Raw genomic sequence first — 26,134 nt, 5'->3', positions numbered from 1 at the left:
CACAAAGAACAGGAAAGACAGAGGTCCTTGGATTAAGTAGAGCCAAAAATATAAAGACTAAATTATTAAATGGATTGAAATCCTTTAAGATTATGGCAGGATTTCGAATGAAGTAAAAGGAGCAAATGTCTATACATAAGAAAGTCTGAATAGTTGAGAGGATGCTTGATTTAAAAATTCATAGATTAGTGCAGCTACATGAGAAAAACCACAGGGACGAAAAAGTATTCTTACGTAAGACTGGCTGAATAAAGGGGTAGAAAGCAGCAGAAGGAAGCTAAGCGAATGCAAACTCGTCCCTCTGAATCTATTGACAATAGGGATAAAATCAAAGAAGTGAAGAAAAATTAGACACATTTCTACATTTGATTAGATGAAAATTACATGCAAATTAAGTAGGTTACATCATCATTCAACTCAATATAGCTGTTAGTCATCTGGGATATTTTGGTTTGGGTTTTTTTTTTTTTTTTTTGGCGTGCGTGATTATTCACAATATGAAAATCATAATTCTTAGCTAACTTCCTCATTCTCCCCAAGACTTTTCTCATGGGCAAAAGTTTGACAAGAATCTTATCACAATATTGATGTCTCTGGCCTAATACAAGGTCAGAGCTCAGCTACATGAAAAGAATCACAGAAGAAAAAGTATTCTTACATGAGACTGGATGAATAAAGGGGTAGAAAGCAGCAGAAGGAAGCTAAGGAAATACAAACTCGTGCCTCTGAATCTACTGACAATAAGGGATAAAATCACAGAAATGAGGAACAGAATTTTCTTGTACATTGCCAATCTATTACATAAGAATGATCTGAGGTGTCTTGCTCCTTAGCATTTTTTTTCGGAAACCACATTTTGATTGGTTTACTGCAGATGGTTTTAGGATTTGCTTATGCCTAAAACTTTTACTCTCAAAATATAACTGTTGTACAAAGCATAAAAAATACACACAGTATAGATAATATTTGGAGCTATAGCTTTAAGATGAATAATCACTTAATGGCTATGACTTATGTATGGTGACTAAAATACATAATCTAATGGCAGTAACAGTAGAAAATTTAGGTTTAAAAATAAGAAATATATACAATTTTTTCCTAAAAGTATAAGGTATTATTTTCAAATATTTTCATCCTTATATAAAGTATTGACTCCTAATTGGGACAGAATTAGTTGAAACAGAAGCAATTTTACAACATAAGCCCACCCAGTTCTTCCAGGAAGATGTGTTCTAATTTAAGAAGGAAAAAATAAACCAAATGTGTTATTTGAAATTCAAAAGAATTATATGTATCACCAAACTATCTTAATCTTCCTCAGAGTAAAAATATAATACATTCCATAATAAAATACTGTTTAAAAATTCTGAGTAAACGGTCATTCCAAAAAAAGTGCCACACATCATATATTAATTTCTGAACAGCATTACTAACTAGTAGATTCAGCCAGATCCAAAGGTTTCCATTTATTCAGTGTAGTGCACAGTTTTGTTAAGTTCCCTTTTGGCAAAATGTCAGAGCTGTTACTATTCATGAATTAAATTACAACTTTATATCAAACAAAATTGAGCAAAACTAACCACTTGTTTCTTAAAGATATCTTCGAAACACCTTGACTCCCTTTTTGAGCCATATTTTTATGGTCACTTATATGTAACCCCGATGTTGGTCATACTGATGTCCTTAACAACTATATAATGGTCTCAACTGGTCTCTCAGCATCATTTCTGGGCCATGTCTCCATAACATAGGCAGGGTGATCTTCTCAAAATGCAACTCTAACCATGTTATTCTCCTCCTCAAATGTCTGCTATGGCCATAACCACAGCACTGTAGGCTTTAGCCCTGTCTTTTTCTCTGATTCCACCTCAAGGCACTGTGCCTAGCTCTCCAATACAACTATATTCCCTTCATCCACAGAACCTTTGCATGAGATAGCCCTTCTTCATGAACTTCTTTCTCTCTTCACCCTCTCTCACTATACTCTTTATCTATTTCACTGTTCCTTTAGGGCCAAGCTCACAGGATATTGCCTCAGAGAAGGTTTCCCTGACACCTCATGTTCCATCAACCTTACCCCATTGTATGCTGTGCTTTGCTAGCACCTATGACAGTTTCATTAATGACAGTCTCCTCCACAAGACTATAGAGCTCGGTGAGGCCAGGGCACATGCACCATGCCTGTCAATGTATTGTCTATATCTAGGTCAGCACCTGGCATTTAACAGCCCTTCAATTTGTTTCGTTGAATAAATAAAGAAAACCCTAAATAAAATGATATTTGTACAGAAGCTTTCATTTCATCAATGTTCACTCTGAAATTTATACAATTTTTAATTTGGGAAGTTAGAGTATTTCTACATTTTTTAAAATCTGAAATTAATACAAATAAAAATGTGGCTTAAGGAAAAATTGTGAAAAGAATTTGTAATGGGCAGAAGATTACTGAGTGTTCTTCTAATGGAATGCTGGGTTGTTGCATTTTTTTTTTCCAGTGACAATTTTTTTTTCATATTTAAAAACAAAATCAACTTTGCCCCAAATAACCCCCAAATTTAAAAAAAAAAAGATTAAATAAAATTTACAGTGAATATACCCAGCAAACATCTATTTGTGCAAATAAACACTATGTCTGTTACTGTGGTACAAACATTAAACAAACAATATACAAGTGTTCTTGGAGGTGAGGGGAGTTCCAAGTGTTAACTCTGTGGGGTTTGGGAAGACACGACGAGGAAGTGAGAGAATGTGGAAATCCATTTTGTTTATCATAATTCTGTCCATATTTCTGTCCATATAAACACATTCATAAAGACAAAAAAGGGCTAGGGGCAGTGGCTCATGCCTGAAATCCCTGCACTTTGGGAGGCCGAGGCAGGTAGATCACCTGAGGTCAGGAGTTTGAGTCCAGCCTGAGCAATACTGTGAAACCCCATCTCCACCAAAAATACAAAAAATCAGCCAGGAGTGGTGGCATGCACCTGTGGTCCCAGCTACTCAGGAGGCTGAGGCAGGAGGATCACCTGAGCCCGGGAGGCGAAGGTTACAGTGAGCCAAGATCAGGCGACTATACTCCAGGATGTGTGACAATGAGACTCCATTTCAAAAAAAAAAAAAAAAACAAAAAGGGAGCTTGAGATGAGATCTTTAAAAAAAAAAATGGAGAGTACTTATTCCTGAACAACAACAACAACAACAAAATAGAAGAGAAAATAAATTAAAATGATGTAAGTGGATGGGAAGAAGAGGGAAGCAGAGGGGCCAACCAAGGTAAAAAAGGGGACCCAAAGAAGGGGAGCCTGAAGGAATCCAATGCCAGTGTGGATGTCCTTCTGTTTCTGTCTTCATCACTACTGTCTTAGGCTCCAGTTTAGCATCAGTCTCCTTACTTCCTGTCTCCATCCATAGTCTATCAGGATCCTTCAACACCCTCTACCCTGCCCCCACCTCTTCTGGGCTGCTCCCTTCCTCTTCTCCATTTATTGGGATCTGGTTTGCTCCAGGATCCTCAGGTCATACTTCCTTTTGGCCATTCAAAGATTGATGGTATTCAGGGAGTTGTTGAGATGAAGGGAGGCATTTTGAGCAGCCAGCGGGTTGGGGAACACAGCCACGATGGTGTATAAGGCAGCAAGGTCCAAGCAGTGGCCATTCTCAGCAGTCCCACCATTGTCCCCTCCACCCCTGCCAGGGAGCCCCTGAGCTGAGTCTTGGCATTGGATATAGCAAGCTGCTTAAAGTGTTTGTCTGCCTCGGTACAGGTGATGCCCTCAGGGAGATCTGTCACCTCCAGCACCTGCCCCATGACAACATCTGCTGTCTCCACGTCAGAGGAGGCAGATTTGAGTGCTTGTCTGTTGCTCTGGTTTCCATGTCCACTCTGTCCCTGGTGCACTGTGTGAGTTGACTGGCCATGGAGCAAGGGAGGGCAGATGGACAGATTGTACTCTAAAGGCTAGCCTAAGAGGGAGTAGCACCCATCACCCTGTGCTGGAGCCCCAGGCCAGGGGAACCATCTGAAGACAAACAAAGGACTGAGTCCTGTGCAGACAGCCACCACTGAAGCTGGTGACAGGAGAGGGTGGTAAAGCCTCGGTAGGAGATGTGTCAGGGCTGCTGCTCATTTGTGTGTTGGCCTGGGGGGTGATATCAGGATTGTACAGGTCTCCAGGCTTCTGGTCCTCGTGGTCCAAGCTGTAGTATTTACAGTGACTCCACTGGACCCTGGATGGGTTCTGAGTGGGTTCAGGGTCCATTAGCGAAATTCAGCTGCATGACCACCACAGCTGGTCCAGAAGGTGACACTCCTGACTACTGCTGCGGCATCTGTGGTAGACTGCAGGGAGAGAGAAACTGAAGCATCTGGTAATGCTGAGACCCAGGAGGTTGCAGAAACCTAACAGTAGGGCTTGTATGGTTCTGCTGAGCCAGTGGGATCATGCTGTAGTACACTGGTATGCCCCCTGTTGGGGGGCCTCCTTACCCAGACTGGCTCACAGGGGCCAGCATGAGTTGCTAGAAAGGCCGCTGGACCACATTTTGTGAGTAATTACCCACTGAGACTTGGTAAGAAGGCTGTGGAGGGTACCGAACCACCAGGCCTTGCATCTGGCCCCCCACACTGCTTCTCCGACTGCGGAGCAGGCCCTGGTTCTGTGGCTGCTGGAACCCCTATCATTCCTTGGTAAGCCACCTGCTACCAGTTGGGCATCATGGGCTATAAACCGGGCTACTGGGATGGCTGAGCAAGTTTTTGACCACATCGGGATCTGCAGGCCACCAGGTGGAGAGAAATGTTAATATTGCTGGTTGGAATTAGGATATTGTCCAGGGGTATTAGTAAGAAACCTGGATCTGTTGAGAAGGCTGCATGTAGCCCCAGGGTAGCAGCACTTGCTGAGTAGCTGATGCTTGGCTAGAGGTGGAACAGTTAGAGGTGGGGAGGGGCTGACCCATGGATGCCATGATGAAGTTAGTCTGCTGATGGTGCTGGGAGATGAGTGGGAGCTGGAATAGAGGTGCCGATGAGTTAGTTGCTTTAGTAGAACCTTGGCACCTAAGGCTCATTTGTCCAAAGGAGTTGCTGAGGTCATCTGCCTGTGAGATCATGTTATTATTCAAGGGTGGCTGTTGCTGAGGTGTGGGTGGGACAGCACAAAGTTTGCTGCTGCTGCTGCTGCTGCCACTGCCGCTGCTGCTGCTCAAGGGAGAAGGTTCAGGATAGACTAGGATGAGGTGACCTGGTTGCACACTTCTGGGGCATGTAGTGTCACACCTGGCCTGGAGATCCCTTCCTGTATTGCCACCTTTACTGCTGCCAATGCAGTCACCTTGAGTGAAGATAGAGATTCTGATGAAGCTGCTGGCTTTGGTTACAGAGGGTTGCATGTTCTGGACAGAGCCATCAGCGTTCGTGGGGCTCCACGGCCATGGCTCCAAGGGATTTGAGTTCACTGTCTGTGCTGTTCCGGCAGCTGCTTGAGATGCAGCTGAACCTTCTGCAATTCCCCCTGATGTCATTTATATATCCTTTCTGGCCAGTCTCTTGGGGGTCAAATATTCTCTCTCAGACCCTTGGATATTTGTCCCCTTTCTCTTCTATTGACTTACTCCTCCTTCCTAAAGCACCACTTTTATTTATAATTAATTTCAGATTTTAAAACATGTAGGAATATTCTAAGTTCCCATATTAAAACTGTATAAATTTTAGAGTAAGGATTAATGAAATGAAAACTTCTGTATAATATCATTTCATTTAGGGTTTTCTTCATTCATTCAAAGAAACATATTAAAGGACTGTTACATGCCAGGTGCTGAGCTAGATATAGACAATACAGTGATGGGCACAGTACACATGGCCCTTGTCTTACAGAGCTCTGCAGTCTTGTGGGGGAGCAGTCATTATGTTTGTCAGTTTCATCTGTGAAATGGGCAAGCATTGTTAAAATTTAAGGAATATATTCACATGGACAGCTGAGTAGTTAAAAATCAATCTTTTAAAGCCACAGTATGGGATACATCTTGACTTTTTTTACAACAGGATTAATCCTGCTAACCATTTGTTGATCCTACAGGGAAATGATAATAGTACATCTATACTAAAGAATGCTATGCATCAATAAAAAATAATACAGCAAATCAATAGATGAAGACATTGAAAGACTACCAAGATATTTTACTAAGTACAAAAATGTTTTGGGATTATATATATAGCATATGATATGATATCACTCATTTTAAAACTCCACAAAAGAGAAGTATACATTGATACATACATACATGCACATATATATAATTAAATACATATGCAAATACATAGAAAAACAGTCTGAAAGGTATTCACCAACTGATGATAGCTGCTATGTTTGAGAAAGAAACTCAGATTAGAGCATCAGACACTTAGTAGATAAGTGTGTACCAAGAAAATCAAATCATTGGTGCTATTTGAGTTAAAAATATGACATTGAGTTTAAGTACAGCTTATACATTTATCATTTTTAAGAGAGAAAAAGGAAGTAAAACAGACAAATTATACTGAAGAAGTAAACTAGTCTTGTAGTGACTACTTTTAGCACCAGCAAGTGAAGGCAACCATAGAAGAAGAAAAATGATTTTATCTCTGACATTTGAACCAATGAAAGGATTCTTGTGCCAGGAAAGAGAATGTGGTCTTCATCAAAGGAGAACTAAGAAGCTATTGCCTAGATACTCTCCCCTCATTCCACAAATGTGGGTAAGAATGCCATTGAAGGACTGAAATGCAGTGCTGCTCTCCCGAAGTCTCCATTGAGCTTGGAGCTCTAAGAGGTACTTTTAGGACCACCTCTGAGGAGTGGCATCTAATATCACCTACCATCTAACTTAGATAGTCAAGAAATGTAGACTACAGTTCATGAATGAAAACTCTACATTTCCTAAATTTTAGGAACTTTCTTAAGGTTGTCACTTTTATTTTCTCTTACCTGTTCACTTGTGCTAATTCTGAGGAAGAGAAAGAAACCGGGAAATTGGGGAAACCAGTCAATATTATAGGAGAAAAAATTGCCAAGATATTGAATTAGTGACGGTCGTTTTATAAAGCAAAGACACGCAAGATATTCAGAGTTCATTGGAGTGGAGTCAGAATGATAGTTCCCCAAAGAGGTCTCCATCCTAACCCCTGGAAACTGTAAATATATTACTTTACATAGCAATGGGAATTTTGCAGATGTAAGAAAGCATCCTGGATTACACAGGTGAGAGTAATGTAATCACAAGGGTCTTTTTAATGTGTCAGCGAGAACCAGAGAGAGAAAGAAGATTTAAAGATGTTATATTCCTGGCTTTGCAAATGGTGGAAGGGGCCATGGGCCAAGATATCACACAGTCTCACCAACACCTTGATTTTAGCCCTGTGAGACATTTTATATTTCTGACATGAAAAAATATAAGACAAAGAGTTGTGCTGTTTTAAGCCACTAAGTTTGTAGGGATCCTAATTTTCTTCCTATACCTTAAGTGCCTTTTAGGTACTAATGGGCCTTAGAAAAATTTCTTGTCATACTGCTTTATATATTACAGATGAGAAAATTGAGAGCTAAAGAAGTGAGGTGATTTGGCCCTCAGCTATTAACAAAAGAATTAGGACTAAGATGTTCTGATATCTCCAGATGATATGAAAGATGGAAAAAGGAAGAGAAAGTGTTGCTCATCTTCATTTTCTCTAAGATTTTGTGATTGACAAATATAAAAATTGAATAATACCAGGTACATGCTAAGGTTAACCCACACTCTATGCACAGCAAGTGCAACATATTAGTAAAATCTGGGGACTGTTCAATGCAGAGTGAAATTTTCAAAAGAAGATATATGTAGGGCTAGGTTTTAAAGTAAATTAGAGGTATTCATTTTCTGGTTTTCTCGAAATTTCTCTGCAGTAACTTTAAAAAGGTGCAGTAGTGAAAGATAAAGGCACAAAGATGGGTTCCTTTACATATTAATGGATAACTAACCAAAGACTAATAAAAATTCAATGATCATGCTGATTAGATTATTCTGGATTGTTTATCACTCTGCAGGCAGTGCCCATACCCAGCTTCTATTACAAATTATGCAATTAAATGTAGCTTTGGAAGTTGTATTTGCATCTCTCACAGAATGTCTAATTTGTTCCAATAGTGCAGAAGGATAATGTCTTGAAAGTTCCAAGGATCAAAATAATCATCCGAGGCCTTTTAAATAGACTTTTTGTATTGATAACTAACACACACAAACAAAGCACAAGATAATAAAAAATCCTTCTATGAATGTAGTAAAAATCAAGAATTATGAATTACAAGGCTTTTGAAATGATAAGTTGATAACATGAACTTGCTTGGGGATGCTCTAAGCCAATACATTTTAGTACTTTTATTTCTGCCACTAAATCTTGACAATTAGACAACATGGAAAAATACGTATTATGCCAAATAGGTATATAAAAATAAAAGTATTGAGAGGCTATGATGATTTGGATCCTTTTTATATATGCTGAGATCTCTTGAAATTAATGTTTCTTAATCTATAAGTGGAGAGCTCCCAGCTGGTGTGTTTCCCATCTAATTGAAATGCATAAGGATGAGTCAACACAACCTTATTTGTAATTAAATTTTGGATTTAGGTTAAATCCACTTGCATCATAAAAGCTTGTGGACAAATCTCTTCCTAGCAATAATGCAAATAGAAATATTCACATTTCATGAAATGGTAATTTTTGGACACTGGCAACAAATAATAATACACACAAAAAATACTTAGACTGTTATAATGAAAAAACATTCATCCAAACTGACATGTACTTTGAGATGAGTTAGTTTTGCAATTTCTCAACCTAAAACATTATTTGTGTCATCTAATATAATTCAAAATCCTTCACTAGCCTGTAAGACTGGGAATAAATTCACATGCTTATTACTTCTAAGGCATTTTTTTGATTAATAGTATCTCTTCTAATGTAGATCTACAGACTAACTTAAACATAATGTGGATATTTACAATAAGTAGAGAAAAAAGAAAAGAATTATATCATTTAGTGAAATCCAATACCTTGGGAGATTTTTTAAAAAGCTGAAATTAAAGTATAAAGCTTTTTCACGGTTGTACATAGGCCTTGATCCCAAGCCCCACACTGAAGAGGGTCATTGTGGAGTTTTAGCTTTGAGTTTTAATATCTACCATAAAAGGATCACCCAGGGAAAACAAACTATCCTGAGAGAACTTTTAATAAGACTGTTCAGCTATAGTATTTTGTAAAAGCTCCCAGCATCTTTTACAGAGCCTCTGTAAAGGGAATAAAATGCTGATCACAGATTGTAAATAGAAAGAGGAAGAAATGCACAATTTTCCATTTACCTTGTTTAAAGCCCTTAAAGAGTTAAAATAAGTTTTTATATCTGGCTTCCTTTTTAAAAAATATCTTAACGGTAAATTATGATCAATAATTACAGAATATTGTAAACTATATGCAGGTTTGTTTCTTCCTAATGAGGGGCAGGCAGACCAGGCAACAGTCCAGGCATAGCAGTGCAACCTTGGTCTGCTGGCTTCACAGTGTCGAGATCCTTCTATCTTACTACTCTATCATCCCCAGACTTCTGCCTACCATGCTGCACCCCCAACATGGCCTCAAAAATTGCTGTCTACCCTATCTGTGCTGCTAATCATTAAGGAAATGACACAGGAGTCATTAAGCATCAATTATTTTAATATGCCAGGGGTTGGAGCTTAGTGACAAGGCCATACATAAACATTTTGTAAGCTGAGAAATGAAGTCTTTACTCTGGTTGTCTTTTAATCCACCTAAGTTATCAGGGTGCGGTGAGTTTAGAGAAGATAAAATAGATATTAGGAAAAAATAGTAGATCTTCGCCACATCATCCTAGTAAAATTTTGAATAAATCAGTGTAATTCAAAATTATAGCTGGGGTTAATTTCCTTAGGAGATATAACTTTTACAAATGGTTTCAAATAAAACAATAAAACATTTTTTAAAGAGTTGATATGTACATATATGTAGATGCATATACAATAGCCACGCACATGTGTATATATAAATTACATATATTTGTATCAGAATTATGATCTATACTTGTTTTATTCAAAGAACTTTTTATATATAAAGCCTTATGTTGCCATAATTCCTGGAAGATTAAACAAAAAACTCTTAACGACTTTTGCTTCTGAAGAATAGTTTAGAAAAACTTAGCACTGTATGCCCATTTTATTCCATTTGAATTTCTTACGTGCACATATTGTTTTTAATTTGAAATAATTGTTCTAAAATTAAAATATCAAATAAAAATGGTATTTTTACTTTCTAAGTCCTTAAAGGGGTCCTTAAAGTCCTTGAAGAACTTTCAAAAACATTGAAAATGGTGACTGTAGGTAAAGAGTAAGGAAAAGGAAAATCCAGCAATTTTGATTAAAAAAAAATTTTTATAGTAACTATCTCTAGTAACGGCCACTAACCTTTGGTTTCCATGTGTGTGTCTGTTTTGCATTGTTTTTTATTCATCCTGAGTGTGTTTTAAAATCTCATTCTCATCCTTTTTGTTTCCCAAATTGAAATACAGATTTTAATAAGCATCTTGAGTTTGGATATTAAAACATATCTAAATATATTTTATGGTCATAAATAATTTTCCTTGCCATTCAAATATTTTATTTTAAAAAATAATACACTGAGTTTATTTCATGTGTGTATTTTTGTTTTCCCATCATTTCCGTGTGTGACCATGGCTTCTACTATGTCCTCCCTAATTTCATTCATACTTAAAATCAAGAAAAGGATAGAGTTCCTTCCTTAACAACTAAATAGGCATTTTAGACAATATATTTTTGGCAATGGAACATGGGCAACATTTGTCAAAGATGGCAGGGAAAGTTCCCACTCTGTATTATAAAAAGGAAAGCCAAATATCAACTGTTACAAAAATAAAATAAGATGGAAAATTTTAACAAACTTCAAACTATTTTCTTAAAGAGATTTCCTTATTCAGAGATCTTGAATAGCCTCCTAATCAGTCATACAGAAGCAATTCTTTAATTTATGAACGTGGTTTTCATTTTGGGAAGAGAACTACCTTTTTCTATTATTGCTAACATTTTTGCTTTGAGGTCTTCTGTAGGACTAGGTCTTTTTGGTGTTGTAAGAGTATTTTCCTCTTTTTTTTTTTTTTTTTGAAGGAATTTTGACCTTTTGATCTTGGTTTTAATGATTTTATGTCTTTTTCATTCTGGTTTGATTCTTGTGCATTTTTGGCTGGAATACCTTATATAGATTTCGTCACTGGAGTTTTCTTCAGTTTCCTCATCATCAAAATTGTTGTCATCATCTTCTTCATCATCAGCAGTATGTTGTACTTTTCTCTGTGGTAACTTGCTACCACTTCCAGAGGCAGATCACTTTTCAGATATACTTAAGAGTTTCATATCCTCCTTCTCTTCATCTTCTGACTCCACTTCCTCCACAGCCTAAAAGTGCTGTCTACTAATCTGCACAAGTTCTGAACTGCACTGCAATTCTAAGACCATGGATAATACTATTTTAAAGCTCCCAGGGATACAGTTGGCTGTGCAGACATTTTTAATATTGCCAGTGTTGCTTTAATTGAGCTGCCTTTATAATTCATTATGTCTGTTTCGATAACGTTAAATTCATCCCTTGTACCAGTCTCTAAACTGATCTTTTTTTTTGTTTTGTTTTGAGACGGAGTCTTGCTCTGTCGCCCAGGCTGGAGTGCAGTGGTGCGATCTTGGGTTCACCGCAAACTCCGCCTCCCGGGTTCAAGCAATTCTCTGCCTCAGCCTTCCGAGTAGCTGGGACTACAGGCGCCCGCCACTATGCCGGGCTAATTTTTCGTATTTTTAGTAGAGACGAGGTTTCACCGTGTTAGCCAAGATGTAAACTGACCATTCTTAAAGATAACTGGTGCCCAATTTCATCATTATTCATGTTAAAGTGATAATCTGTCAGCCTTTAGTTCACAACCAAAAAGATAGTTCTGGGTGCTCAGGGGGATCTTGCACGTGTCCTTTGAATGTTCCATGAACTGGTAGCATGCATTTAGGTGGGTGATAAGGCAGACGAAGGTGAATGACCACTGCCCCAGAGAATAGCCACATAGGATGGTTTCACACCAGGGTTAGATACTTTAAATTGTTTCTTTTAACTTGCAGAAAAAACAATCCTCTGGTTAAGGAAAAACAAAGGATATTCATTCAAAGACTAATTTCTTAGGAAGTTGTAAGTATATGAAGGCAAGGGTGTGTGCCCAGGAACTTTATCAACTATAAAAAGGATTATCAACTCCTACGATGCCTTCTTATTACTTGTTCTATCAAGATTTGCCATTAGTGTAACTTGCTACGAAGTAGTCTTTAGTGAAACTTTTAAAGCAGACTGTTAGGTGTGATTATGGTGTGCTATTAGACACCACAAAATATAGGAAAAAATACTTTTAACAGGGATTGTCGATCAATGCCTGAAATTTATTTTCCTAACTTCACATTGCTTTCTCACATATTATAAATTGCCCAACCCACAGTAAAAGCTTCAAGCAGGGAACCTTTTTAAAAATAAAGAGTGAACCATTATCTGAACATCCCTGAAACAGAAGAAGTAATCTTGATGATGGTATGCATGTGAGGTAGAAAAGACATGCATATAGTAATTAATTCTAAAAATATCATGCAGTGGAAAGTCTACTGGACAGGAACATAACCTTGATGGCATTTCTGATTTACTGCATGACTCAGAAGCAGCCTCAGTTTCCTCCCTTGCAAAATGAAGGACCTAAGTGGAAACCCAATGGAGAATAATTCTGATCACTGAGTCAGAGAACCTGACCCTGAGTCACTGGACTGCCATTTCTCTACTTTGTGTGGTAACTAGCTGCAAATCCACAGAGCAAGGAGATAGTGACTATAACTTTCCTCAATCTTGCCTATTCTAAACTGGGAAACATTATACCAACTCTTTCAAAGAAGATTTGGGTCTGCTAATTAGAACATGAATCACTGTTCACTAAAATTTCACGTTTGTATCCTTTGAAAGCAGAGCCATTTCATTCCTTCTTGTGGGTTTCGATCCCTTTGCAATCCATACATGTGATGTACTTAATAGTTAAATGGTCCTTGCATTCCCCACTTTTAGCTGACTGCTAAAGCAGATGTTCAAAGTATAAACTATTTTAATCCAGTCTAGCATATTTGAGACCCTAAATCATCAGCAGCCAGAATCTGGAATTTCTTTGCTACCTCCTGTCCTAAGTGGGTGTAATCAAGCTAAACACGCCTGTAAAATGAGTGATATCTCATCCACTCCCATCGTTTTACCTGTACTAACTTAATAACATTGTACTCTTGTCCCATTTCCCTAACCCCACCTACTTTGATTGGGACCAGGAAAATCACCCCAAACCTTTTCAATCCCAAATCCTTAGGAGTTAACCTTAGAGTTGCACCTCTAACCACTACTTGGTGTTTCACTTCAATCCAGATATCAACCTCTGCATAAACCAAACTTAGTATCAGAATAAAACAACTGGCCAGGGCATTCTGCTGCCCACACACTATCCCGCTTGCTTAATCCAATAGCCTAAATGGGCCTAAGTATACTAGGTCTCCTTAGACGTTTTGATTTGGCTTTCTAGTCACTGTCCTTGGGGACCACCAACTAAACTTAGTGGTCTAAACTGAGCTTAAAACATTTCTACTGTCCCCTGGGTCTATGGGTGAAGATCCAAGATGTTTTACCCCTAAATCCTTGTGAGTTATGACAATTATATCTGCATTGATACCCTCTTTCCTACTTCCTGAATTTCTGCCACCTTCTCCTAAAACTAGATGTTGACCTTATACTGGGAAAAGCTTTTTCTCCATGTACATTTTTTAATGTCTTTATGATATGCTCAGGTAAAATAGTGAACAAAAACTAACTCATTCCAAAACCTTTCAAGGTTCTAAATAATTTTAGATATTCCTTCACTTACTTAAACTCCTATTTAAATGATTTAATATTGATATGGTGTAGATAAAGAGCCTGTGTGTACTTGTCAGGAACACTTATAGTTAGAATTCCAAAAGCTATTTTTGAATTTTCAAATTTTCTTGGTAATTCAACGTCTCTAAAGAATAATGAAAAGTGAACTCTTTTTTGAATGATTCATAATACACATTCCATAAAAATGATATAAAAGAATGTATTTCATAGAATTGCATCATCTATTGTGTTATTTTTAAACTACAAATTTTCCACATTGAGCCCATGTATTTATCCTTAGTAAATATTTATGTGTACATGACATGTATAATACCTATTAATGTATTCTTCAATACCAGTACTGTTCATATATTTTCTTTTGTAATACTTATTAATAATTTAATAATTAGATTGAAATCATTGGAAATGTAGTTTTGACTAAATAGTTTGATGTAGTTTGAATAAATGTAGTTTAATGACTAAGTTGCCTCACTAATCTAACATTGCCGTTTCCAAAATTAATCCCCTCACTTGTATGCCAGCCATTTTCTCTATACATAATGTAGGAAATGCTTAATCAAAATAGTGAATAACTTCGTTAAGTTAAAATATAATTAAGGATATATAAAATTAAAATCTAGTTTTCAATCTATATGAAGCATATCATTAAATATTCAATGTGTTCCATTTTCATACAAATTAGGAATACAGTCTTTTATATTAGAAGACTAAAACCCAGGTTTCTGAAGTTAGAATGAAGAAATGTTGCCTTGAACTCAGAAAATTATAACTGGATAGAACCTACATTTTACTTAGCTATGGCTTATTGGCTTATATTTTTAAATTCCTTTGTAACAACTTCGTTCTGTGATCTATCACGATTTTAGAACCTTTTGAGCTTGATGTCTTAGCAGAGGTTTAAACTCTGTCAATCATTCAACAGTCAGATTGGCCCTGCTTGAAAAAGGTTTAATAGAAAAGAAGTCATAAATCAAGAGAAAAAAATCTCAAGGAAGATGCCCTTAAGGAATTACCTTATAGAAAGATAAATTATCCTAGCCACGAGAGGGGAGTTTGGGCTTTGTTTTCTGTTACTCTGTGTATGTATCTTTTTGTTTTGTTTTGTTTTTAATAACTAAAGCTATATTTCTGTTGCTTTTCCTTTTCCAATATAACTAAAACACATTAAAATCCTACCAGACTATTTAAAATGAAATATTTCTACGAATAGATCTTAGTGACAGGAATTTCAATTTTTTTGAAATAACATTTCTAGAGCATAGAGGAATACCTGCCTTGTCCTTGCAGCCGCCCTGAATTTAGGTAACAAATAGGTCAGTCCTCACCACTCATCTAACTGATTGGAGAACTGAAAAGTTCCCTTCTGCCTCAATTCCAGCCCTGCTTTTCTGAATGTGTCTCTTCAAAGCCCTTTCTAAATCTCAGAGTAAAGGGAATAGTCAAAATCTAATAAAAATTCAGCAATTCATTATAGCGATTGCATTATTTTGGACTGGTATTCATGCTGCAATCAAATTTCCCAAGCCTATGTGCTTTTCCCCACAGTAGTTTCAGATAGAGACTTTTGTAGATATCTATATGATCTTTTCACTGGGCAGACAATATAAGGATTCCTACAGTAATAAACAATGGTTCGTCATATTTTCTAAGGGAGTATATGATGAGATGTTATAGCAGTCAAGCAACAAAACACTGAATGCCTCCTGAGTTCCAGGATGTGTACTGGGAACTGGATATATAACCTATATTGCATCTTACTCAGCCTTCAGCAACATTTAATATAGTTGATTGACTCTCAGAAATCCCTCCTCCTAGGTTTTTTGACACTATGCATTCTTAATTTTTCTCCTACCCCTTCGTATACTTCCAATCAGTCATTGTTGCTAAGCCCTCTCCCTGTGCCAGATTTCTGAATGCTGGAATTTCCTATGACTTCCTCAGCTGAAGGATTCTCTTCTCTCTCTCCCAGGTGATCCTATTCATTCTCCTGGCCTTAAATACCATCAATATAGTAATAATCCATTTACATGATTTTTAGCTTTTTTTGAAAGTCAAAGAGTAAGATTCAAATTATTGCTGATAAGAATTACTTTGAGAATCTTTTGAAAAGTCACTTTCTTAGAGAACAACCTACCACCTTTTATTCCTCTGGGACTGACAGAGGTTGCTGTTTCTTTGATAATCAAGTAAAATAACTGGCTTGTATTTCAGATCTATGTTATAACAAAGACAAGCTGACTCATTACAGTAAAGTCTAGCAAGATGAGAAACTTGCCACTATGAGAGGTCAGTAGAGACTGACGCTGTTGAAGAACCACTGGAACCAGCTCAATGGGTCTGCACTTATCTGGCATATAGTCTCAGTAAGATAAATGGGGAGAATTCTTCAAACTATTTAAACTTCAAACAGTGTCGTGTGTGTGTGTGTGTGTGTGTGTGTGTGTGTGGTAATCTAACTATGATTTATCTTTAACCTAGGCCTTCTTTCAAATTCCCAGATGTTTCAATATCTCCACCTGAGCATTTCACAACCATTTGAAATATAACATTCAAATCAGAATTCTGAACCAGTTCTTCCTGTAGCCTTTTCCATCTCAGCAACCTTTCACTAGTTCCTTAGAGACATAAACTTAATCATAATGCTTAATTAGCTTAATTCTTTTTTGTTTGATATCAAACTTACTAAAACCATTTACAAGTGTCATGACTGATATCTTTAAAATGTATCCAGAATCTGTTCACACTTTTCCATCTGCACTTTTATCACACCCAATCCACTTTCATCACTCTCATTTTGCCAGGATACTTAATCTTCCAGCTTCTACTTTAATCCCCATCTCCAGTCTCACACCCTTATCCTCACCCAACACACAGACGTATGGATTCATTATTCAAATAGTAGAGAGAGTAATCTTTTGAGTACATGAATCTGATTAGGTAAACACACAGTGCTGCTTTAGAGCCTTTAATAATTTCCTTTTTTATTTCAAATAAAATCAAACTCTTGATCTTGAGGTGCCCCTGACACCATTCTAATGCCATCCCTTGTCTCACTTCCGAGTTTCTTTGTTTCTCTTAGTTTCAGGACTACTCCAAGTTCTTTACTATTTTGTAGTGTTCCCTCTATGTGGATAAATCTATTTCTGACATTCCACGAACTTAGTTCCTTCTCATTTGTTATGAGTAAACTTCATTGCTATCTCCAGAAAGAGTCTTCACCCACTGCCCTGATATTCTTTCACAAAGAACTCTATTTTCTTTAATGCACCAACACTGGTTGATAAACAGTTTTATTGAAGTATAACTGGTAAAAAATAACACATATTTAAATACTAAGTTTTGAGCTATGTATACATTTCCATGAGGCCATCACCAAAAGTAAGAGTCAATATATTCATCTTTGTAAAATTTCCCTCATATCCTTTGTAACAATCTCTCTGCCCACCCCTCCTCTGTCTCCACCATCCCCATCCCCAGGCAACTACTCATCTATTTTTCATTACTGTAGATTAATTCATGCTTTCTGGAATTTAATGTAAATGGAATCTAATCCAAACACTTTAAACTGGAATTCCAAATGTGTGTAAAACAAATATTTTCTCTATCCTTAAGATGCTGAAAAGCAAGACACACACACACACATACACACACAAAACTGAATTATAATTAAGGTGAAAATGTATCTGCGTAAGACAGTTGTAAACACTTGTGTAGGGGAGGCAGAGACCATATTTTGTTGCTAGAATCAAGAAAAGGTTTGTGAAGGAAGTAATGTTCTGAACTCTACCTTGAACAAGATTTCATTCTTGACAGGTGGAGTTGGAAAGAGGTAGATAGGCTAGCGAAGGAGCTAGCATGCTAGTTAGAAATAATACCAGGCAAAGGAACAATATGACCAATAGGATGAAAGAGAAAAAATGTAAAGTTTATGTGGGGACCACTTAGTGATCTGTTTTGAATAGAAGTTTCTGAGAGTATAAGGGAAATTATGCAGGTGTATAAGGGCTGGTGCTCAGAGGGCCTTTTAAAAGAGGTGGAAGAATTGGCCTTAATGCAGTAGGCACAAAAGCTTTGGAATCCAGTTCCATTAAGATTTTGTGTCAATTATCCAAGAAGTCAACACTCTCACAAATATTCTTTTTAACACTCAGTCTGTGGAATCTTGGGAAACATGTTGACATACTAACTGAAACTCTGGGATAATCAATGATGAAGTTCAGCACTATGTCTTTTCAATTGCTCTCTTACCAAGGAATTGCAATCCAGCAGCCCAGGAATTTGTTATAGTCCCCCAATCCCCAGATTTACACTATTCTTCTTAGTGATACTAGCTCACTTTCATAAAATTAATAAGTGAAGATTACAATCTTTGGGAAACAAAAGAATTCTATGTATGGTATAGTTAACTATTTAAAAGTCTTCAGTATATGTTTAATACCATTTAACTTATGAAAATATGTATTTGTTTAATCCTTGAATGAGGAAGGGCTTTTCTTTAAGGAAAAAAAATTAATGATTTATTCATAAAATAATTTAACATATCTATACTTGTATAAACAACGTGGAAAGGAAAAAGCAAACTAGGAAAGATATTTGTAAAAGACAAATTGGCTTCTATGCACTTTTGCTTATTGACGACAAATCCTAAGTGCTTGCTAAAAGTTTTGAATGGAAAGCTAATTAAATCGCTGGGTGAGAATCTACCTGTCAGCTCCCTCAATGAGCAAAGAGCTTCTGCCTGTAAGCTCAGGAATATGTCTGATATGACATTTATAGGAAAGTCAAGGTGACTTTAAAACTGTGCTCATTCTGCTACCTTAAACTGAAATATGGAAAACACACTAAAATACTGGAATCTACAAAATAAGTAGGTACATCTTCCTGTTCAACAATTGCAGTAAAAATTGGGAAAATATATTGTATTTTGATACTGAAACCTTTCTCTATTATGGTATATAGTGCAAAATTATCATAAACTTAAAAAACTAAAAGCTGTGACCTTGAAATTTGAAAAACCAAAAGTATGATCATGCTTGGCTGATTCCTGTTATGGCTATGGAATCTGCAGCATTTGTAATATTGCATCTATTATTATTGCATTTATTGCATTTATATTGCATTTATTACCAATTCTCTTTCATTGCAATTTAAAAGACTGGAGAAAATTCCAGTATATTTGAAAAATTGAATCCACAACTTCAACATTTTCATAACATCTACAGCTTCAAAAATATTTTTCTGGGTAATTACGTGGCATGTAACTTTGATCGTAATCTACTTAAATGCCTAAGGGTTATTTTACTGTTGTCCCAAAAGAGTCAATGGATTTCTTAGCAAAATAATAGTGTAATTCTACCTTTCTGGTCAAATTTATCTTTGGGTAATTATAGTTTTTGACAGTCCTAAATCTGAGCCACTATGCTTTCAGTCAGACTTAACGCTGCTCCTGGGTAATAGAATCATTCTGGTGTTGTGTTGTGCATTGTGTAGCAGATGCCACATTTCGCCCTGGAGTATAATATAGTGGAAGGTGCAGCAGTTCCGACATATCCACCTAACAAACTTTGTGCAACCATTTGAAATAAAAGACAGCATGCAAAGAATGTCTACTCAAATGAAATATATGCTTTTGAGTTAAAAGCATATATTTGTATTAAAAAACACAGTGATAGCATTGCCTTGTATATTTCCATATAATTATTTCTATATAATCAGTTCTTTTTCAATACCATCACCATTTTTCATTCTTTGAAAAAAATAATTATTAAACTCCTACTATCTACAGCACATTGGCATTAAATTGAAAATAAAATTTTACATAATTAACTTGCGAAATTTATAGTATAATAAGGAAAACAGACCTACTCAGGATCATTATAAAACAAAATAGGATGTGTAGTAAAGTAGGTAAGTTTATATTCTACCTTGAGGGACCATAAACTTTTCAGTCAAGAGTAAAAAGGATACTTCACTTTCGTACAAGACCGTATTTCTTAACATTAATTGACTTGTGTAAATTTCCTGGTTTCTCCTTGGGAATTTTATAGTTTTTATTCTTAATTTTTGTATATCTTATGATAAAGTAGGGATTTGAGTAAATATTTAAAACCTGCATGTCTAAAGTATTTACAATACCAAAGTAATTGTTTTTATGTATTTAATGGTGTCCCCTTCAAAATTCATATGTCGAAGTCCTTAACCGTCTCGGGCTGTGACCTTAGTCATTCAAGATGTAACTAGCAGTGTTATTCACAATAGCCAAGACATGGAATGAACCTAAGTGTCTATCAGCAGGTAAATAAAGAAAATGTGATATGAATATACAATGGAATATTACTCAGCATAAATAAGAAAAAAATCCTACCATTTGCGAAGACATGGATGATCCTGGAGGATATTATGCTAAGTGAAATAAGCCAGACAGAGAAAAGTGAATACTTCGTGATCCCACTTATATATCTAAAGTCTTAAAAAGTTGAACTCAAAGAAACATAGTAAAAGGGTGATTATCAGGAGAGGAGAAGGAAGGGGAAGTGGGGAGATAAAATGGGGTTTGGTCAAATGTATACACTTGCAGTTATAAGATGAATAAGCTCTGGAGTCTTAATATATAGCATGGTAACTATACTTAATAGTAATGTATTATATTCTTGAAATTTTCTAAGAGCGTAAATCTTAAATATTCTTACCATCAAAAGAAGGAGGTAACTGTGTGAGGTGGTGTTTATGTTAATTATCTTGACTATAGTAATCATTTCACAATGTAGACATATATCAAAATATCACATGGCAATCCTCAAATATATTCAAATTTTAGTTGTCAAATATACCTCAATAAAGCTGTAAAAAGGAAAAACAAAACAAATAAGATTATACTGGAATAAATATGAATGGTGTTCTTATAAAAAGGGAGAACTTGGAAATAGACACACAGAGAGCATGACACATGAACATGAAGGCAGAGACTGGAGTGATGTATCTATAAGCCAAGTAATGACAGAGATTGCCAGGAAACTTTCAGAGGCTAGGAGATAAGCATGGAACAGATTGTCCTTCACAGCCCTCAGAATAAACCAACCCTGTTGATACCTTGATTTCATACTTGCAGGCTCCAGGACTGAGAGACAATAAATTTCCCTTACACTACCCAATTTTTTAAACTATTATACTTCTTAAAATATTTATAATATGAGCATATAAGAAGACAAAATTTGACAATTTTTTGGTACAAATGATGCAATGAAACATTAATTATATAACAAAGTATGTATTTGCTGATAAGTACATTTTTACATTGGATATTTTATCATGTTTTGTATTAGATATCAAAATGTATATTAATTGTACATTAAAATTTCGGTTGAAACAGTTTTGTGTTTTGGCATCAAAAATGGCAAAATAAAAGTTACACTGTTGATGCTAATGTTTAGAATTCTTGGATTTTTTACTCAAGGGAGAAATAAATTATGAGTGCACTACCATAAAGAGATGAAAGGGATAAAGTAAAAGAACAATTTTTTAAATGAGTACACTGCCACATTTATTAATATGTACTCAGTCTATCAACCAAGTAATTTTAAAAAGAAATGTATTTAAATTCTTCTATATATTTATTTTTAAAACATACAAACTAAAATGAATATTAGTAATTGAAAACTATAAAACACTATTAAGAGAAATTATAAGGACATACCATATTCATGGAAGACACAACTATTGTAAATGTATTTGTTCTCACCAAATTAACGTACAGATTCAATGAAATTCTAATGAAAGGAGAACAATTTACTAGGGAAAATGAAAGGCTGATTTAAAAACTTCTATGGAAATATAAATGGAAAAAATACAATGAAAAACTGCACAGTTGAAGTACTCATAATACCAGATTTCCATGTATATTATATCAATACAGTAAATACGACTTTGTGGTATGTATACAGGGATGGAAAAATAGACTGATGGATCTAATAGAGCTTATAGTCCGAGATCAATTTCTAATTTTTCCAGATAGCCATAAGACCCTTTCAATATAAAGATACAAGTGCTTTTTCCTGGAAAGTATTCTTACAGTGTTAAATATCAATTTGGTTACATTGCTTTGTTTATCCTTTTCAAGGACTCTATTTTTTGCTAGTCTTCTATTTCAGTTACTTTCTCTCTGGTTCCTTTTACATTTTGTGGCTAACTCCCATTTCCATTCTGTTGGTTATTTTCTGGCTTTTTTTCAATGCCTCTTACTAAATATTTATTTCAATCCATATTCACTTTGAGCATTTTGTAAGTTAGTCATTTCTCAAAAGCTTCTTGTCTTGTCATCTATGTGCTTCTTGAATTCAAACAACTCTCATTTGTTTTCCTTTTTTTTTTTTTTTTGTCCACTTCTATTCTAACACTTTTTATTTCAGATTAATGATTTTTTCCACCTTTTTTTTTTTTTTAACATATCCCCAAATGTGGGTTTGATATATTTGATTTAGTTCAGAGCGTTAGGGTAGAGATTTCTCGTTTTTTTAATATTTGATTTTAGAGAATATTTTTTCATCAGGTAAAAAGTTTTAATTTTTTGTTTCCTTTTGATAGTGGCTTTGAATAGATAAATGTTGCTTGTGTCTATGCATTACATGAATGGGGTTAAAATTTGGAGTTGATGGAAGGAATTCTAATTTAGGGCCCCCTCTTACACGAGAGAGGTTAAATGCAGTTTCTTTAATAAATAGCTTTCAGGGGAGATTGCTAAGGAAAAAATTTGGATTCTTTTGTTTTACAAAATCCTAAATTTTCTCCCCCTTTTCTTTTCCTTTTTCTCATTCAGTCTCTTAATGTCACCTCTGCCTTCATCCAGTCTCTTAATGTCTTCTCAAGTTCGATGTTTTAAGTCCCTTTCTAATATTATTTTAAGCTATGAGATTTCATTCTTCAATTTTTCACTTTGGAGGTAGACTTTTTCTTAATGGAGATGATTTTGGCTTTCTCTTTCTTTTCTCTTTCTTTCTTTCTTTCTTGCTATGCAAAGGCTTCAGCAAGATCTCAAGAGAAAGCTTGCTTGGAAATTGATGTTGATATTTATGGTTTAAAACAAATTCTGTTTTCTAGTAATGATGGAGGCATGGAATTGTATGAATTTTTTTTCCTGTTGATTTGTAGGGTTTTCAGTAAGATGAGTGGAGACTTTCAAATTTGGGCAGTCACCATTACTTTAGCTACCAATGTTAATTTTAATTTTTTAAAAAAATAATTCAGCCACATTCTTAATTGGAGAAGGTATTACTTAATTGGAGGTATTAACCTTAATTGGAGAAGGTTGATTTGGCTGCTAGCAAGAGTAATAGCTTAAATTGGATAGGAGTTTATTTTTTGCACTTGGTAAAACCTGAAGGTAGGCAGTAAAATGGTGACAACAAGGCGACTGAAGACTACTACTTGTTGTCACCATTGCTCCCAAGATTCATCACTTTTATCTGCATATCTACTGTGTGATTCCATCCTCAACACTGCCTCCATGTTACAAGATGCTGAAGGTTCAGCCATTACTTTAATGTTTTGAATACAAAGAGAAAAATGAAAGTAAAATGGGGGCATTCTCTCAGATGGCTTAGCCACCTTTTAGCCTTTTAGAGTACTCTTAAAAGTCTGTCCAATAACTCCTACTTATGTCTAATTAGCCACCACTGCCTGCAGGAAAAAGGAAAAATGTGTCATTTTAGTTAAGCACTCTCCTAACCCTGTTAATGTTATTGTTCTCTTAATAAGGAAACAGGTAAATGATACCTGGTAGGTACTACAGGAAATAAAATCTTTGTTTAGATAATATGAGTGGCTTGGTTTTACTCCAGGCCTAATATATTTATGTTTCTTGGCATACATTACCCTAAGTGATTATGTATTTCAAATGGATATTAGACAAGATATATTTGGTTCAGCTAACTCATTTTAAATCTGTACATGCATTAACCATATTTTATACTAATATGTGTTAGTTCAACTTTATATAACCTAAAAGTATTAAGTCAGCAAAATATGGCAAGTTAAAAAAATCTTATAAATTTGAACAACTATTTTAGCCAGAGAAGTCAAATCATTGTAAATTTGTCAGTTATGCATGCATTTGAATAATCTTTCATGTTAAATAACTATATTTTAAACCTAATAGCTCCAATAATAGTTTTGTTATACATCTTTCTACTTGAATCATTCAATATTTTACCTCTGACTAGAAATTTTTGGTTAGCAGTATAACTGTCATTCAGCTTCTAGTTTCAGAGTTCAAATTTTAATTATTTGACTAATACTGAACTTTTACTACCCTGAAGACTGCAAGGTAGTGAATGGCTAATTTAAACCTGAAGGGAAGTAAAGGGAAAAAGACGTGAGGCATAAATATAGAATAGAAAACGGGAGCAGAAGGCAGAAGGTGACAATTTCCATTCCAGACAACATTCCTAGCCACTGTTCCCTGAGCGTGATACATTAGGGAAAAGGGGGTTCCCCATTATTTCTCCTTAGTGGTTGCAATCGTCATTTACCAGTAACCAAATTACCTCTTCCCAGTTTATTTTTTGGATTCCCAAATAACTGCATCCATCTTCCAAGCTTCCTGTAACCCTTTCTTACAAAAACACATATTCATGCATTCATACGAAAGGAGTATAAGATTTTAGAGGGTTCAAACATACTCTCTGAAGCTCATCCAGAAGTCTCAAAGTTGGGAACGACCGACTTAAAAGTTGAGTTTGTCTACTAGATAAAAGGGAGGAGACAGGAGATTATTTCAGGTGGATAAAGTAAATAAGCAATATGTTCAAGTTGCTTTAATTTTAAATTGCTGTATTTGGGCACTGCCAAAAATTTTATATTTATTTCCAAATAACAGGTTTTGTAGGAGACTTATGGGGATAAATGCATGGATAAAAGGTGTTGAAATGTGATGAAATTATGCTGAATTTTGAACTGTATTTATGTATTTATTTTAACAATGGATAGAAATGCTTTTGAATTTCCAAGGTGTCCTCCTGCAATAGACTTATTTTGCTGTCCTCCTGTATGCTATTTTACAATCCTTTTTGTGCTTTATTTCTACTTATGATTTGGAAGTTCTGTTGTTCTAACTAATCATTTCTCAGGAGTTAACAATTGGAATACCCTTTCTTCCTGAACATTCACTCGAAAAATATATTTTCTTATTGAAGACCCATGACACTGCCACTGGAGGCCAAGTGCTGAACAAGATGAACCCAATTCTAGCCCTCATGCAGGCTACCTTCCATCAGGAAGATGCAGCCATTAAAGGACGGATTAAGTGATTAGTTAGTGTCATGACAAAATTGAGACCCAAAATTCATACAAACAATCAATGAAACCAAAAGCTGGTTTCTTGAAAAGACAAATAAGCTCAATAGACCACTAGCTAGCTTAACATAGAAAGAGAGAAGGCCGGGCATGGTGGCTCACGCCTGTTATTCCAGCACTTTAGGAGGCTGAGGTGAGCAGATCACAAGGTCAGGAGTTGGAGACCAGCCTGGAAACATAGTGAAACCCCATCTCTGCTAAAAATACAAAAGATTAGCCAGGCGTAATGGTAGGCACTTATAATCCCAGCTACTGAGGAGGCTGAGGCAGGAGAATCACTTGAATCCGGGAGGCGGAGGTTGCAGTGAGTCAGATCTCGTCATTGCACTCCAGCCTGGGTGACAGTGCAAGACTCCGTCAAAAGAAAGAGAGAAAGTAAGAAAGAGAGAGAAGATCCAAATAAGCACAGTTCAAAAACAACAAAGGTGACATTATAACCAATCCCAATTCCTAGAAACACACAATCCCCCCAAGATTGAATCAGGAAGAAACTGATATCCTGAACAGATCAATATTGAGTTCCAAAATTGAATCAGTAATATTAAAAAATCTGCCAACCAAAAAAAAAGCCCCAGACCAGATGGATTCCCAGCCAAATTCTACCAGTTATACAAAATAGAGCTAGTACCAATTATACTGAAAGTATTCTAAAAATCAAGGAAGAGGGACTCCTGCCTAACTAATCTGTGAAGCCAGCATCATCCTGATAGTCAAACCTAGCAAAAGAGGGGAGGGAAGGGAAGGGGAGGAGAGGAGAGGGGAGGGGAG

The 26,134-nt window shown here is 35.9% G+C and overlaps 1 pseudogene; it reads right to left on the bottom strand.

Moving 5' to 3' along the window:
- Positions 1 to 3,479: 3,479 nt before the first annotated feature.
- Positions 3,480 to 26,134, bottom strand: part of LOC105507881 — a 180,458-nt pseudogene continuing 157,803 nt past the window's right edge.

The sequence above is a fragment of the Colobus angolensis genome, unplaced genomic scaffold (assembly GCF_000951035.1).
Source record: "Colobus angolensis palliatus isolate OR3802 unplaced genomic scaffold, Cang.pa_1.0 Scaffold154, whole genome shotgun sequence".
NCBI lineage: Eukaryota > Metazoa > Chordata > Mammalia > Primates > Cercopithecidae > Colobus > Colobus angolensis.
This window is presented reverse-complemented; position numbering and strand designations above follow the sequence as displayed.